This window comes from Halichoerus grypus, chromosome 6 (assembly GCF_964656455.1).
Source record: "Halichoerus grypus chromosome 6, mHalGry1.hap1.1, whole genome shotgun sequence".
NCBI classification, from domain to species: Eukaryota; Metazoa; Chordata; class Mammalia; order Carnivora; family Phocidae; genus Halichoerus; species Halichoerus grypus.
Genome location: NC_135717.1, coordinates 150,243,349 through 150,260,112, shown reverse-complemented (window position 1 = coordinate 150,260,112; position 16,764 = coordinate 150,243,349). Strand labels below are relative to the sequence as shown.

Genomic DNA, 16,764 nt, shown 5'->3' with positions numbered 1-16,764 from the left:
AATCTCCATGGGGCAGAGGTTCTGTAAGTTTTGCTTTTAGTTGGATTTCTTAGACCTAGAACAGTGCCTGGTATGTTGTGGCCACTTAAAAAAATACGCCACACCAAATTTTTGAATAAAAAAAATTTCATTAATGAAAGTTTAAGTATTTCAGCTCATTTTAAAATGAGGAGTCCTCCTTAGCAAAGAGTTTGTGCAGGCTACTTTTGTTTTGGCTCTAAAACTATCTTTGTGTTGGGAGTGGGAATGGATGGTAGAGACTGATTTGAGGGCATCGATGATGCAATGTCACGGTGAAACCCCCGCTGACTCACAGATTCCATCATAATGTCCTTCCCAGCTCCCCAGTCTAATAACTCCCCATTAGGGTTATATATCTTTGGGAACTGAAAATCTGGGGAGAGTTTAGAGTTTAATTCTCTTCTTCCCAGCTTTATTGAGATCTGATACACAAATAAAAATTGTAGATATTAAAGGTGTGCAATGTGGTGTTTTGATAAAAGTATACTTTGTGTAATGATTACCACAACCAAGCTAATTAACATATCTATTACTTCACATGGTTAACAATCTTTTTGTGGTGAGAACACCTAAGAGCTACTCACTTAGCAAATGTCAAGTACACAATACGTTATTATTAACTATAGTCATCATGCTTTACATTCACTCTCTAGAATTTATTTTATTTTATTTATTTTATTATTTTTTAGAACTTACTCCTTCTATAACAGAGTCAGTGCCCTTTGTCAGCATCTCTCCATTTTCCCCCACCCCCACAACACTTGGCAACTACTCTTTTATTCTCTGTTTATCTTAGTTCAACCTTTCGTATTTCACACAGAAGTAATATGCAATATCTGTCTTTCTGTATCTGGCTTTATTCAGTTAGCATCACATTTTCTTTATGTAGTCATCCACTGCTCTTTTCCATATCTTGGCTATTGTGACTAATACTTCAATGAATACAAGAGTGTAGGGATCCTTTTGAGATACCGATTTCATTTCCTTTGGATATATATCCACAAGTGGCATTGGTGGATCAGATGGTTGTTGCATTTTTAATTTATTGAGTGAACTCCATCCTGTTTTCCATAGTGGCTGTACTAATTTACACTTTTTTCCAACAGTGTTCTCTTTTCTCCACATCCTCACCAACACTTGTTATCTTTTCATCTGGACAATGATCATTCTAAAAGATGTAAGACGAATAGGTTTTGATTCGCATTCCCCTGATTAATGATTTTGAGCACCTTTTCATATACCTGCTGGCCATCGGTAAGTTGCCCATTTTTTTAATCGGGTTATTTGCTTTGCTGTTATTGAATTGAGTTCCTTACGTATTTTGATATTATTAGATATATGGTTTGAAAATATTTTCTCCTATTCCATATGTTGCCTTTTCATTTTAATTTCTTTGGCCGTGTAGAAGCTTTCTGGTTTTATATAGTCTCACTTGAAATTTTTGCTTTCATTGCCGTGCATTTGGTGTCATATTCAAAAAGAGAATCTTTGTCAATACCAATGTCAAGAAGTTTATTTCCCATATTTTCTTCTAAGAGTTTTACAGTTTCAGGTCTAATATTTAAGTTTTAATTCATTTGAGTTGATTTTTGTGTATGGTGAAAGATAAGGGTCCAATTTCATTCTTTTGTATGTGAATATCCTGTTTTCCCAGCACCATTTATTGAAAAGACTATCTTTTCCCCAGTGTGTATTCTTGGCAATCTTGTCAAAGATTAATTAAACATATATATGTGTGCTTGTTTCTGGGCTATTTCTTCCATTGGTCTATGAGTCTATTTTTATGACTGTCCCATATTGTTTTGATTACTATAGCTTCTTAATGTAGTTTAAAATCAGGAAGTGTGTGATGTCTCCAGCTTTATTGTTCTTTCTCAAGAACAATACAGGCCATTTCAGGTCTTCTGTGGTTCCATACAAAGTTGTAGGAATTATTTTTTCTATTTCTGTGAAAAATGCCATGGGAATTTGATAGGGATTGTATGAAATCTGTAGATTACTTTAAGTAGTATGAACATTTTAACAATATTAACTCTTCCAATCCATAAGCATGGGCTATCTTTCCATTTATTTGCATCTTCTTCAATTTATTTCATCAGTGTCTTGTGGTTTTCAGTGTACAGATCTTTTACCTTCTTGGTTTAATTTATTCTTAGGTATTTTATTTTTATTTGATGGTATTGTAAATGGGGCTGTTTTCTTAACTTCTCTTTCTGAGAGATCATTGTTAGTGTATAAAAACAATTGATTTTTTATGTTGATTTTACATCCTTGAACTCCACTGAATTTGCTTATTAGCTCAAGCCATTTTTTGGTGGAGGTTTTAGGATTTTCTATATAAGATTATGTCATCAACAAACAGACAATTTTTCTTCTTCTTTTCCAATTTGGATGTCTTTTTTTGTTTTACTTGCCTAATTCCTCTGGCTAAGACTTCCAGTACTGTGTTGAATAGAAGCAGCATCTTTGTCTTGCTCCTGATCTTGCAGAAAAACCTTTCAGCTTGTCACTGTTGAGTATGATGTTAGCTGTTGATTTGCCCATATATGGTCTTTAGTATGTTAGGTACATTCCTTCCATACTAATTTGTTGAGAGTTTTTATCATGAAATGATGTTGAATTTTGTCAAATGCATTTTTTGCATCTACAGAGGTAATCATATGATTTTCCATTCAATTAATGTGGTATATCAAGTTTATTATTTGAAAATCCTGAATCATCCTTGCATCCCAGGGATAAATCTCACATGATCATGTGGTATGAACTTTTTAATGTTCTCTTGATTTTGGTTTGCTAGTATTTTATTGAAAATTTTTGCCTCTTTGTTTATCCTGGATATTGGCTTATAATTTTCTTTACCGATAATGTCCTTATCTGGCTTTGGCATCAGGGTAATTCTGACTTGCTAACATGAGTTTGGAAGTGTTCATTCTTCTTTGATTTTTTTGGAAGAGTTTGAGAAGGATTGACATTAACTATTATTTAAATGTTTGGTAGAACTAATCAGTGAATCTATCTGGTCCTAGACTCTTGTTTTGAGGGAGGTTTTCATTAGTAATTCAATCTCCTTACTCATTATTGATCTGTTCAGTTTTTCTATCTCTTCATGATTCAGTCTCGATAAGTTGTATTTCGGAAGTTATCCATTTCTTCTAGGTTATCCAATTAATTAGTGTGTAATGGCTCATAATAGTCTCTTCTGATCTTGTGTCGTATTATGTAAAAGCTGTAATGTTATTTCCAGTTCCTAGAATTGTGATAAAATAATTTGCTGTTGTTTAAACTATGCAGCCTGTGTATATGATATTATAATAACCCAAGTACGTTAATATAATTCTAAGGGATATTTGCTGGATATAGATTTCTGGGTGGAAAGTTTTTTTCCTTTTTTCCTTTTTTTTCTTCAGCACTTTAATCATGTCTTGCTGTTTCTTGGCCTCTATAGTTTTATAGTTTCTAATGAGGAATCATCAGTCATTCAAATTATTGCTCCTTTGTATATAATGTTGCAATTTTCAATGGCTACTTTGAAAAATTTCTCTTTTTAAAATTTTTTGAGGAACCTTCATCCTATTTTCCACAGTAGTTGTACCAATTTACATTCCTACCAATAGTGCATGAGGGTTCCTTTTTCTCCACATCTTCACCAACAATAATTTATCTTTTTTATTTTAGCCATTCTGACATGTGTGAGGTGATATCTCATTTTAGTTTTGATATGCATTTCCCTGATGATGAGTGATGTAGAGCATCATTTCATGTATCTGTTGGGCCATCTGTTTGTCTTTGGGAAAATACCTACTTAGGTCCTCTGCCGACTTTTTGGGGGGGTTTATTTAAATTCAAGTTAGTTAACACATAGTGTATTATTAGTTTCAGGGGTAGAATTTAATGATTCATCAGTTGCATATAACACTCAGTGCTCATTACACCAAGTGCCCTCCTTAATGTCCATCACCCAATTATGCCTTCCCCCCCACCTTCCGTCCACCAACCCTCAATTTGTTTCCTAGAGCTCACCCATATGTGGAATTTAAGAAACAAAACAAATGAACATAGGGGAAGGGAAACCAAAGCATGAGCATGGAGCCAAACATAGGGCTCCATCTTACAACCCTGAGGTCACTACCTGAGCCAAAACCAAGAGCTGGTCGCTCAACCAACTGTGCCCCCCAGACACCCCAGTTGTTGGCTATTTTTAGATTGCAGTCTGGATATTATATTGTGAATTCTGTTATATTTTCGCAAAGAGTACTTACTTTTTTTTGTTTGTTTTAGTAGGCAATTGACTTGGTATGATTCAAACTATAAACTGTTTTTGGGGAAACAGCTCAAATTTTAGTCAGGTCTTTTATCTTAAGTTGGAATTTGTCCTTATATTTGTTAAAAGTCAGCTAGAGGTTTTTGTAGTTTGTGTATATAATTCTGGGCTCTCGCTTTCTGCCTATCTAATTTCCAAATCTTATCCCTTCACCCCCTATTTTCCAAGCAGGTCAGCTTTGTCCAAACTCTGTCCTTCAATCTAGAGAGACTGGGGTTTTGATTGGAATTTTAGCTGTCCTGTTTGGCACTCATTTCATGACGCTTGACTAATCTCAAGCTAAAAGCCACTAGAACAAGAAATTCACTTTTCTTCCAAGTTTTGACTCTCCTCCAGAATCTTCTGTCAGGATTTTTTATTTTGATTTTTTGTTTCATTTATTTATTTTTTTAAGATTTTATTTATTTATCTGAGAGCACAGGAGCAAGAGAGAACACAGAGGGAGAGAGAGAGCAAGGGAGAAGCAGACTCTCCACTGAGCAGAGAGCCCAACGTGGGGCTTGATTCCAGGACCCTGAGATCATGACCTGAGCCGAAGGCAGACACATAACCGACTAAGCCATCCAGGTGCCCCTTGAGTTTTTGTTTTAGTTGGTTTATTTGTTATTTTTTCCCAGTGTTTATAGTAATCTTTGGGACCATTGATTCAGTAGAATCTTACTCTGCCATACCAGAAATATAAATCCACCCCCCCATTTTTACATGTTCCCACCACTATTTGAACATTTCATATGTTTCTGCCATGATAAGATGTTCCGTGCTTGTCTTGTACTTTCCCTGTCCCAGATCTTAAATCAACCATTTCTCCAAAGAATGCTAGTTCTTTTAAGTGGGGAATGGTATTTAGTAGCCAAGATCTGGGCACCAGATGTGCTCATGGCTATTGGAGTATCACTGATCCCAGGCCTTTTCAGTGGACAAAGATAGATTATATATATACATACATAGAAAGAATCATGAAATAGATTATATGTATACATATATAGAAAGAATCATGATTTCACTGTTATGATCTGAAGTGTATGTTTCTCAAATTTATATGTTTAAGTTCTATTTCCCAGTACTTTGGAATGGGATGTATTTGGAGATAAGGCTTTTAAAGAGGAGGCAATTAAGGTAAAATGAGGTCATATGGATGGCCCTAACTCAATTTACTGGGGTCCTTCGAAGAAGAGGAAATTAAGACATAGATATCCCACAGACTGAGAGGTGCCCATGATGTGAGGACACAATGAAAGTGCAGCCATCTGCAAGCCAAGAAAGGAGACGTCAGAAGGAAACAAATCTGCCTACATCTTAATCATGAACCTCTAGCCTCTGGAACTGTGTGAAAATAAATTTCTATTGTTCAGGCCATCCACAGTGGCATTTTTGTTATGGTAGCTCTAGCTGACTAATATAATAAAATGAATTCTAACCTAATACCACAGGGCTTATTCTAGTTTTTACCCTATAGATTTTGTTATTTCCTTCTCTGACAGTGAATAACATGGCTAGCAGCATCCTTAATTTATTTGCTTATTTATTTATTTGATCAATCCAACTATATGTAACTTCTATTTCCACTTCTACCCCTTCTTTTGCACAAATGACCTCCTAACTCTGCTTGGGCTCTGTCCTGTGCACGGACACATAACCCCATGTGGGCATAGTCAAACTCCTACTCAGACCATGATGATCCGGTCCACATGGACACCCTCCTCACCATGCTCAGACTCTGTCACTCAACATCCAGCCACCCTCATCAGTGGAAGTCACTTGGGCTCTGATATCCCATTGTAGGCTACTGAAAGTCTCCCCAGTATACCTCTTCCATCACTAGCTTAGACAGCAACCATGCTCTGTCCCACCTAATGTCTTTAGACATTAATTTTTCTGGAGGAAAACAGGAGAACAAGGTAGAGAAGGAAAAGAATAAGAGAAATTGATACATTTTCCTTTAAATGACAGTCAGCTGAACTGCTTTTTATTAGCATTTACAGTTCCAAACAAACTTCAATATTTCATACAAAAAAAAAAGGTAGCCTGGCATTCTGTGATAAAAGGAAAACAAGTGTGGTTTTATTAAATTAAAATATAGCAATTTAAGGAAGTCTAGTAAAATATTGCACAGCAGGTGTCAGTCAGGGGCTATAAAATAACATTCGGAGCCTATACTTAACAGATTGTGTCAGGGATGGTATACATAGGACCATCTTCAAACAGTAATGCTTTGCTTCTCCTTATTTTCTTATATAAAACCTTTCTCTTATTCAGTCAGAAATACCCACGTTGCTTAGTAGAGAAGTAGAATTATTATAGTAGGAATGAAAAAATAAAGAAATAGTCCATACTCTTTGATTTCTAAAATAAGCTTTTGAGAATCAAGAGATGTCCTGAGGAAAGAACATAAATTTTGTATCACAATAATACCGGTGGAAGGAAATGAGAAGGAAGATGTAACCACCTCACTCCTCAATCCTGGAAGATGATCAGCTGGGCTAGGAAGTTAGCGACCGGAGTGAGCAGCGAAGGTGAAACGTAATGTTACAGAATGCCAGAGCAGGGGGCCGGATGGAGAGGAGCAAAGTACCACCTGGTGCTGTGAGTGGCTGTGCCCGCAAGCTCAGAGGAGCGAAGCCAGGGCCTCTAGATGTATTATTACCAGAATAAGTCACATGGGCTGCTGGGCTTTTTCTGTCCTCCTTCTAGATGTGTATCTTCCACTGAAAGCTGCCTCGGGGAATGTACAACAGATGGGCATCTTTCTATGCCTGAGGCTTTGCGAAGCCTCTTCTAGCTGCCCCATATAGACAGTCTACTATATTTTCAATCAGCTAGGGCAAAAGTTTCAAAACTCAGTGGGTTGAGATCTTGATGCAGAGAGTTGTTGGGGGAATAGAAAATAAAGCCTCTGGGGTTTGCACTTGACTTGAACTGTGTAATGTTAAAGCCCACCTCTAACCCACACTAATTATCTCACATCCTGGTAGAAGTCCAGCATCTGTTATTTTGAATATCTCTATCTATCTATCTTTAAACTAGTCACTTTAGCCTTCTTGAGTCTTACAATTTTCTTATTTATAAAATGAAAGTAATAATATCTACCTACAGGGGCTATTGTTAGGAATAAATGAAATTGCCTTTGTAGCCAACCTGGCATACAGCCAGTCCTTAATAAAGGTTAATATTTTTATTATGAAAAAAAAAAATTAGAGAGGTTCATACTATCTCAAATTGACCCTGTTCAGAAGGCAATTAATAGCTAAGGCCATACTTTTCTACCACCATTGTTAGAACATTTATATTGAATTCATTCCATATTCATTCATTTCTTCATCAGATATCGATCATTACTATGTGCCGGACACTGTGATAAGTATTTGGGAAACAGAATCAAGCCAAACAAGATTCCGGTGCTATGGATGTTACAATATAGCAGCAGGACTGACATAAAACAATGAATCAGCGATCATTTTAATTACAGTTGTGAGAAGTGTTGCAAAAGAGATAGGCAAGGTTTTCACTATCCTACCGGGGGCCCTTGCTTCGTTCTCTCTTACGGCCTTTAACTTTCCTTCAAGGAGTCTGACTCCCTGGCTGGAGAGCACAGATGGAAACAACAGAAGAACACAGGGGAATCCAGGTTCCACTTGTCCCCAGCAAGGTGGCAGCATTTTAGTGGAGCCATCAGACACCCCGCAGACCAGACCTCACATTAACTGGATGTGTTGCCCCGGTCGATGTCTTGTGGCACCAGAAGATGCAGCCGGGCCTCATTGAATTCCTGCCCCAAATAGTGAGATATGATAAATTGGTGATCATGGTTGTTGTGCCGCTGAGCTCTGGGCGAGTGTGTAATGCAGCAATATATAATAAGCCATATTTTGAATTCCACTAATTCCACTAACTGAATTGTGTCTAGTTCATTTTTCTTAAATTACAGGTCACATTTATAGACCTGTAATTTATTACACATTTATTAAAAATACATGAACAATTAAGACAATTTATGTGAGTGAGAGATTTGCCTTACTGGAAAGCGCTGAGGAGATACAGTTTGCGTGGGACCAGGCCACTGCCGGAACCTTCTTTGACATGAATGGAAGAACCATGTTAAATGTGGAGGTTTTTTTATCATTGAACAGGCTTGTTATGTTTCTGGCAGAGGTCACTTTCAAGTAAATACTGTCAAATAGAAAGTCTAGGAAGCATGCATGTTGATATGGGGCAGATACTCTTTCACGGGCTCTGTGTAGTACTTGACCTGCTGACTTCAGGCAACATTCTTATTGACAGGCCTGAAGGAGAAACACATTGCAACACACACACCAAAGTGCCAAAATCCTAACTAATAAAAATCCCAAAAACCCAACACTTAGGCAATGACATTCTAAGCTTTACACTTGGGTTCACTGGGTTCTCTGTTGACCACAATTCTCCGTGTTCCACAAGGTTCCTCCATTTGTAGGTCCTGTTGGAGAGGGACTCAGCATGCTGACAAACAAGGACATCAGGAGTCATAAGGTCTAACCTGGTGGTCTAGCACCGCTACCCACCAGCTGCGTGGCTTTGGAAAAGTGACTGCAACCCTTTTATCTATGGTTTTCTCCACTGTAAAATGAGAGCAATACAGGTCTCATAGGGCTGGGATTTAAGTGACTTATTCTACATGCACCTGCTTTATTGAAAGAAAGTAACAAGCATTTCTTTTTCCATATCCCCAAGTTCTCTCCCCTGTAGTCTTGCACATAATATGTTAGCAGTGCTTTCAGACAGTCAGTCTGAAATATAATTGCCTATTTTAATAAATAGCAATTTTGTAATACTTTTTCCCTTTGCATCTGAATGCTCATCCTGATGGCTTTGCTTGCTTTTTAATTGTGTGGATGTCTGTTAAGGTGAGGGCAGAGCACTTCACTTTTGAAAATAAAGAAACTCAGTTCTTTCCAAGCTATTCAGCAGTTTAAAAATCCATTTAAGTATTCACTAAGCAAAAGAAGAAGAATCAAATGCTTATGGCACTTCATTAGGGTACTACAGAATCAAGCTCACAGAATGACAGTTGGTTTAAAGCCATTTTGGCGCTAAGGTCTTAACAGATTTTAGAGTGTAAGAAGCAGCAAAGTTGACAACCTGGGGAAGTATTTATTCATTATCATTTCTAGCAGAAATTTTGGGTTATTCATTTATAAGACACAGAATATGAAATACTTAGGTTACTGCTACCCTTAAAATAAAGTCCTAATGTGTAATAATTCCACAGACTTGAAAGAATTTAAGTTATAAGTTCATCTTCTTAAGTTACTGTATTTATGAAGTGAGGAATATGGTGAAAGTTCACTATGATTTTACTTAAAAGATAAATTTTACCAGTCCTGGGTTCAAATAACTTTTAAAAAATAGTAATTCAATCATTTATAGATTTTTTTTATATATAAAGTGCTTAGTAGTTGATAGTAATAATTTTTTTGTTATACTCTATACCATTGTTCCATCAAATAATACATTTTGTACTCACTAAGGGTAAGGAGATATGTTGTATTTAAGTAAACTACTACAAGCAATCAAAGACAGGATGTTCTTTTTTTTTTAATTTTATTTTATTATGTTATGTTAATCACCATACATTACATCATTAGTTTTTGATGTAGTGTTCCATGATTCATTGTTTGTGTATAACACCCAGTGCTCCATTCAATGTGTGCCCTCTTTAATACCCATCACCAGGCTAACCCATCCCCCGACCCCTCTCCCCTCTAGAACCCACAGTTTGTTTCTCAGAAAAGACAGGATGTTCTTGAAAGTGAAAGCATAATTATGATTGCTGGATATTATTATATTCAAGTTCTTCTGAGAAAGGGAAAATGAAATGTCAATTATAAGACTTGATATATGCTATTTTAATATTAAAGAAAAGAGAAAAATAAAAGACAAATGTCAATGATACTCCAGATTTCCAGATAGGCTTTATAAAATGATCAAACCTGTTTGTAAAGTTCCTCATTAATATTTATCTTATTCAATAATATGTCTGAGGAAACAGGATACTCTGATGTAAAATAATTAAATCACTTTAGGAATATTTGTATTAAGAATTTTATTCCTTTTGTCCACTTATTGTGCTGTGCTCATTGAATATTTATTTTCTTTGTGCAGAAGAGGTTAAGGGGATAGAGTTCCAAAGGGCTTGAATTAGAAGTGATGCAGGGGCTACCACTGGGACAAAATGTTACTTGGGACATTAGGAGAAGAGTCATTACCATAAATAAATTATCTCCGATCTGGGTATCAAGTTCAATTCCTGTGATGAAACAGATGGTTTTTCCAACTTGCCACATTGTCCTTCCTTCTTATTTCTTTTCAGCTCGAAGAATGTGTTTGATTTGTGGAGAATCTAGTAGCAAAGACATTTATACAAAATTGTTTGCAGTACCTTAGTCGCTAAAAGCCTGATAGAAACCATTTGCTAGGGAAGAAAAGAATCTTCAAAGGAACCAGTAATCTCGGTTTTGTTCAAACTCTCCAACTTCTCTGGACTGTGTAAGATATTGAAAAGAAGGAAGCAAAAAAAAAAAAAAAAGACAACTATCCATGGCAGATACCACAATACACTTCATATGTCATTGCAACTTAAGTTTCCTAATCTGATGTGGAAATTTTCTTCTGTCCCGTATTTTTTCCTGAACATAAAATACTAGCACATGAAGATTAAGAACAGAGAATGTTAGGCTCCTGTCCTAGAACTATTATTTGTACATACACAGCTAAGTATCATTTTAAAATTTATAATGTGGTCTCCTCTATGGCTCAACTAATTAAAAAAATAACTTTATAAAAACATATTGAGCATCTACTTTTTATAAGATACTGTATATATATATATATATATATATATATATATATATATATATATGTTCATGAAGTATGATAACCTTGAAAGAAAACCATTTTTTCCTCCTCAGGAAGTATGAATCTATTTCAAGGAGAAGATGAGACATAAGTTCAGGCAGAATTTAAAAGAATGTAATAGGTAAAACACACATAGTACAAAGTAGTGCATGATTGAATTGATAATTACTCTGACCCCAATGAGCAGTCCCCAGGCTCCTGAGTATTTCAATCAGGTCTGAGTGTTTAACCCTGTTTAGCAATCAAACTAAGTGCTCAGTCGCATTTCCATTTGTAGTAGCCTAAATAAGGGATCCTGCCTCTTACCCCACACTCCAAGGTACGTCTCCAGATTCGAGCTCAATCTCTCATAAAGAGAAGGAAAAGCCCTTCTCTTAAACCAATACCACTCTATCCTTTTGAACTCTAAATCTGTAATCAGTGAGCTTCTTTAAATGCTTAGTCTCTTTCCTGATTGTTCCCTTCACATCTGTGTTTTTATTGAAACTGAGCTGTCCCCTGAGGAAACTGCTTCTCTTCAAATGGAATCAAAGCTGTTTTTCTTTTCTTGCTCATACCATGTTCCTCAGGGCCAGTAAGGGAAGTGGACATCCTCCTCGCTCTACACGGACAGTTTCCAAACGTAACAACCTCTTCCTTCTGCAAACATCTTGCTCCTCTGAAGCACATACTGTCAGGTCACATCACCCCCTCTGTCCCCTCATTGCTTTGTCTACCAATCTCTTGTCGAGCCCTCCATTCATCCAAGTTTCAGCTTTAATCCATTGACCCATTCCTTTGTTATCATTTGTCGGTTCCTACCTGTCTTCACTTGCTGCACTGTCGAGCAAAGACTTGACAACTCATGGTAATAGGATAGCAGCGAGAGTTAATTTTACTGAGTGCTTTCTGGGTGCCAGGCACTGTTCAGTGTTTTACATACTTGACATTTAACTCACCACAACCTTGTAAGAGATGGTCTATTATTATTCCATTTCACCAATAAAGTAACCCAAGGTTATTAATGAATTAAGTAATGCACTTATGTGCATCTGTACATATGTATGTACATATTTTTGCAAATGATCCTCGCTTCCCTTCCCTGCTTCCCTCTTGTCATTGTTCTACACGTGCACAAGCCTGACTTTGGAGTAAGCCAGCCATGTGTATCCTTACTATACCCAAACAGGTGAACATTGCTGGAATAAATAATACAACTATTCAGACTGATTTCACTTTCAATTCATTTTCTCAAGTGGGCAATCAAGACTGATGACAAGCCTACTCTGTTTTTCTTCTGGGCTCACTTCCCACTCTGCAAGATAACTATTTCATCCCCCACACCTCCCTCCCCACACTTCTTTCTCACCTAATTACTTCACTTCCAACATCATTTAGAAGGAAGATGCCATCCAGAAAGGAAACTCCCTTATTTTTCATTCACATAAATCTGTGGAGATACCTGTCCCCGGGACCTCTCTTGACAATGATAGACCCTTTATTCTTTTTATCACAGGCTGGACTCTGCACTTCTGAGCTGGATCCCAGGCCCTGTCATCTTCTCAAAGATTTTACTCCCTTATTCCTCTGGAATCATTAACATTTTATTAAGTTGAAAATACCATTAATTGTAGGCTGCACCATTGTTTTATGTACACTTATTTTCTCTAGTTGTGGTAAAATATACATAACATAAAATTTACCATTTTAACCATTAATAAGTGTACAGTTCAGTGGCATTAAGTACATTCACACTGTTTTGCAACCACCACCAGCCCCCATCTTTAGAACTCCTTTCATCTTTCCAGACTGCAACAATAACTCTCCATTCTTCCCTCCCCACTGGCCCTGGCAACCACCATTCTCCCTTTAGTCTTTATGGATTTGACAAGCTAAGTACCTCATTTAAGTGAAAGCATGCAATATTTGTCCTTTTGTGACTGGCTTGTTCCATTTAGCATAGGGTCTTCTAGGTTCATCCACATTGTAGCATGTGTCAAAATGTCCTTCCTTTTTAAAGACTGAATAATATTTCATTGCAAGTATAGACCACATTTTGTTTATCCATTCATTTTTGATGGACACTTGGGTTGATTCCTCCTTTGATTACTATAAATAATTCTGCTATGAATATGGGTGTACAAATACCTATGCAAGTCTCTGCTTTCAGTTCTTTTGGGAACATACCCAGAAGTGGAATGGCTGGACCATATAGTAATTCTATGTTTAATTTTTTGAGGAACCCCCATGCCACTTTCCACCACAGCTGCACCATTTTACATATCTACCAATACATGGCATTCTAATCTCTCTACATCCTTGCCAACACTTGCTATTTTCTTCTTTTTTAAATAATTGCCTGTGTGTAATTTTTTAAAAGAAAAAAAAAACATATCCTATGACAGCAAATCTAATTAGTAAACCTCCAAATGTTGAGACATCAAAGGCCTTCATCTTCAATATGTGGACATGTGAGAAGAAAAGTCCACTAGGTAGAAAGGGACAGTAATGGCGTGAAGCCATCTCCACCTTGAAACAGAATGGAGAGAAGGAGACAAACAAGAAAACAAAACACTAGCTTAAGAACTGAACACAAGCCAGTCCTCAAGCAGCTTACCAGTCTGAATTCAAACTGCCAGTGAGATTCAAAGACCACAAGTGGAAAATTTAGCCTAAAGAAGATTTTGGTGAAAATTGCCTCAAGATGACTCATAGATTTTATTATTTTTTTTTTTTTTTAAAGATTTTATTTATTTATTTGACAGAGATTGTGAGAGCAGGAACACAAGCAGGGGGAGTGAGAGAGGGAGAAGCAGGCTCCCTGCTGAGCAAGGAGCCCGATGCGGGGCTCGATCCCAGGACCCTGGGATCATGACCTGAGCTGAAGGCAGACGCTTAACGACTGAGCCACCCAGGCGCCCCGACTCATAGATTTTAATGCAAATCCTTTATACTTCAATTAATGGATTATAAGACATCCCAATCTCAAAATAATTAAAATGTGATAAAACCTGTATTTTAGAACTAAAGAAATGTGGTATTTATATTTAAATTAATGTGGAATTTATATTTATATTAAAATCATTCCCAATTAACATAAAAACATTTGAATGTCCTTCACCTTAAAAAAATAATAAACCTGAACCTCTATTTCGCTCTATTTCACTCAGTTATCTACCAATTTTTATCACCTCTGTTGATACATTTTTTCAGAAGTAATATCGCCAAGGCTATATTCACTTTCTCCATTACCGTTCATACTTTATTTCATCTTGTTTTCTTTCTTTTTTAACAACATAAGTAATATATAGATGCATTTCAATTGTAAAAGATGTAAACAATATAGAAAGATACAGTGTTCAAGTATCCTCTAATGTCTTCTTCCAGTTTCTCTTCCTACATATACATCATATACACATATATGTATGAATATATATATATATATATATATATATATATATATATCTTTGGATGTATGTACTATATATACAATTAGCAATAATCGCGCCTCGGATAAACCTCATTGGCTACGATACTGCCACTGTGCAAAGCTTATACTATATATACAATACTTCTTGTTTTACATATTGTTATCTTTTTCCTTTTATTTGTTCACTTAAGAATATGTCTTGGACAGCTATCCATGTCAATACCTTTAAATCTACTGGTGTTTTTTTGACTGCCTGGTTTTACGGCATAGATAAACACTTCTACTACTGACAGAAATTTAAGTCATTTTCAATTTTCATGATTTCCATGCTGCCAAGAATAAATTCCTAGAAGTAGAATTGCTGGCTGTAAAGGGCATATGCATTTTATATTTGACAGACATTAGTAACTGGCTCTACAAAAAAAAAAAAAAAACAAAACTTCCATGATTTACACTCTGAACAAAAGTTCAATAGAGTCCTTACTCATCTACCACATCACTAAGATTGCTCTTGTTAAGATCCCAACTCTGCAAGTTGCCAAATCCACAAGTACTGTTCTATTCTCCTTTTACTTAATACCTCTGCCATCTTTACTGCAATTGATCACTTCCTTCCTGCTGGAACAAGTCAGGGCTAGATTTCTAACAAAGTATGTGAAGAAAACCCCAGCAAAAGTGTTCCCCGAATTCCCTTTCAGCTCTAGCCAGGACTGGATTTCATGGCCTCTTTTGCTGCAAGAAAGTCTGGAAAATTGGGTAACAGGATTTCTGTGTTGGTTTAGATGAATCATAAATCATATCTTCCTATATCTTTGCTTAAATGAGTGTTGAGCACTTATTAAAGATAACTGAAATAATTTTACCAACCAGTGGCTATCGATGAGGGGTGAATATTATAATGTAAACAGAGGAAAATTATATAAAATTGCCAAATTACATAATATTGTGCATAGGTTATAAAAGTTATACTGATTTAATGCTCGGGAGCCTGGGTTTGGTCTTCATTCTGTCAGTGAGCTTCTGAGTTTCTCCTCTGTTAAACGAAGCTGACGGTACCCACCTTGAGCACTTCTCAAGGGGGGGCGCAAGAATAAAAATTGATGTGGAAGTCACTTTCAAACACTAAAGTATCGTACGAATTGGCTTTCATTACCAATATATTAACTTCTGTTGACAGAGAATACAAGTATTGCAAATAAGCAAAAACATGTGTCTTTCTAGGATACTCATTTCCTCAAATCTGGATTTCTTCTGAAATAAAGAAGCTACATTTTAATTTGTTCTTTGTAAACCCTAAGTGTCATTGCTATCCCCTATATGTGCCTTTGTCTTTTCTTCTACATGGTTTAAGTAGAAAAAAATGAGAAAAAAGAAAAAAAAGCACAGGTAGGGCCTTTAACCTCCCATTTATTTATCTTTTCTTTTGACAGAAAAGCCCCCTCGATTTAAAAAAAAAAAAAAAGGCCAATTCTGGGGTCACAGAGTAAGAAGAAAGCTCCACGATTATTCTTGGCCCCAGCAGCAAGCCAGAAAAGGAGAGACACAGAAGAACTGAAAAGAGAAAGAGTACAGCCTGCTTCCTGTGTCCTTCATGATGAGTGAATGAATGGTGACTGCAGGGAGCCAGGACTTACTGCCAGTCACCTGAGGAGGTTGCAGAAACAGAAGTCCAGACTTTCCATGCAACCACACTCCCAAGTTTCTGTGAGACTTTTGAGCAAACAGCCCTTTGCCTCAGCAGATGTCTACTTACAGCATTGTTTTTGTATTTGCAGAACATTTTTATATGTTAAAGAGTTGCTAGAATACTTTACAAGGTCATTTTCATGGTGAGGGTTAAGAGGGGGAAATGACAGGGGTCTCGGTCATCGGGGGAAACGTTGAGAAATATTCAGAGAAAGTAGGGTGAGTAGAGACGGCTTGGTTATTTACTGGGTCCAGAGCCTGTCAACAGGAACTAAGGTGACTTGGAAACAAATCCTTTCTGCTGCAGGATGTTGAAAACCACTGATAAAAAGCAAATGGATTCCAGTGGTGGTGGTGCCTGCCGAATGATCGCTGGTGAGACTAGACCCAGATGCTGAAGAAAATCGGTGAAGAAATCAAGTTTCATCTTAAAGAA

General features: G+C 36.7%; 1 long non-coding RNA gene and 1 other non-coding gene across 9 annotated transcripts in view; both read right to left on the bottom strand.

The window, feature by feature from the left end:
• Positions 1 to 16,764, bottom strand: part of LOC118548070 (uncharacterized) — a 211,978-nt gene that overhangs the window by 62,884 nt on the left and 132,330 nt on the right. For 2 of the 8 annotated variants that reach the window (XR_013449300.1, XR_013449303.1), the window contains one exon: positions 6,420 to 8,108. The exons of the other annotated variants lie outside the window; for them this stretch is intronic. This is a non-coding gene — a long non-coding RNA (uncharacterized LOC118548070). Of the gene's footprint in view, positions 1 to 6,419; positions 8,109 to 16,764 lie in introns of those variants that run through there. 8 annotated transcript variants of the gene reach the window in all.
• Positions 14,629 to 14,765, bottom strand: LOC118548074 (U4 spliceosomal RNA). Its single transcript, XR_004923440.2, has one exon. It is a non-coding gene; the product is annotated as a U4 spliceosomal RNA (small nuclear RNA).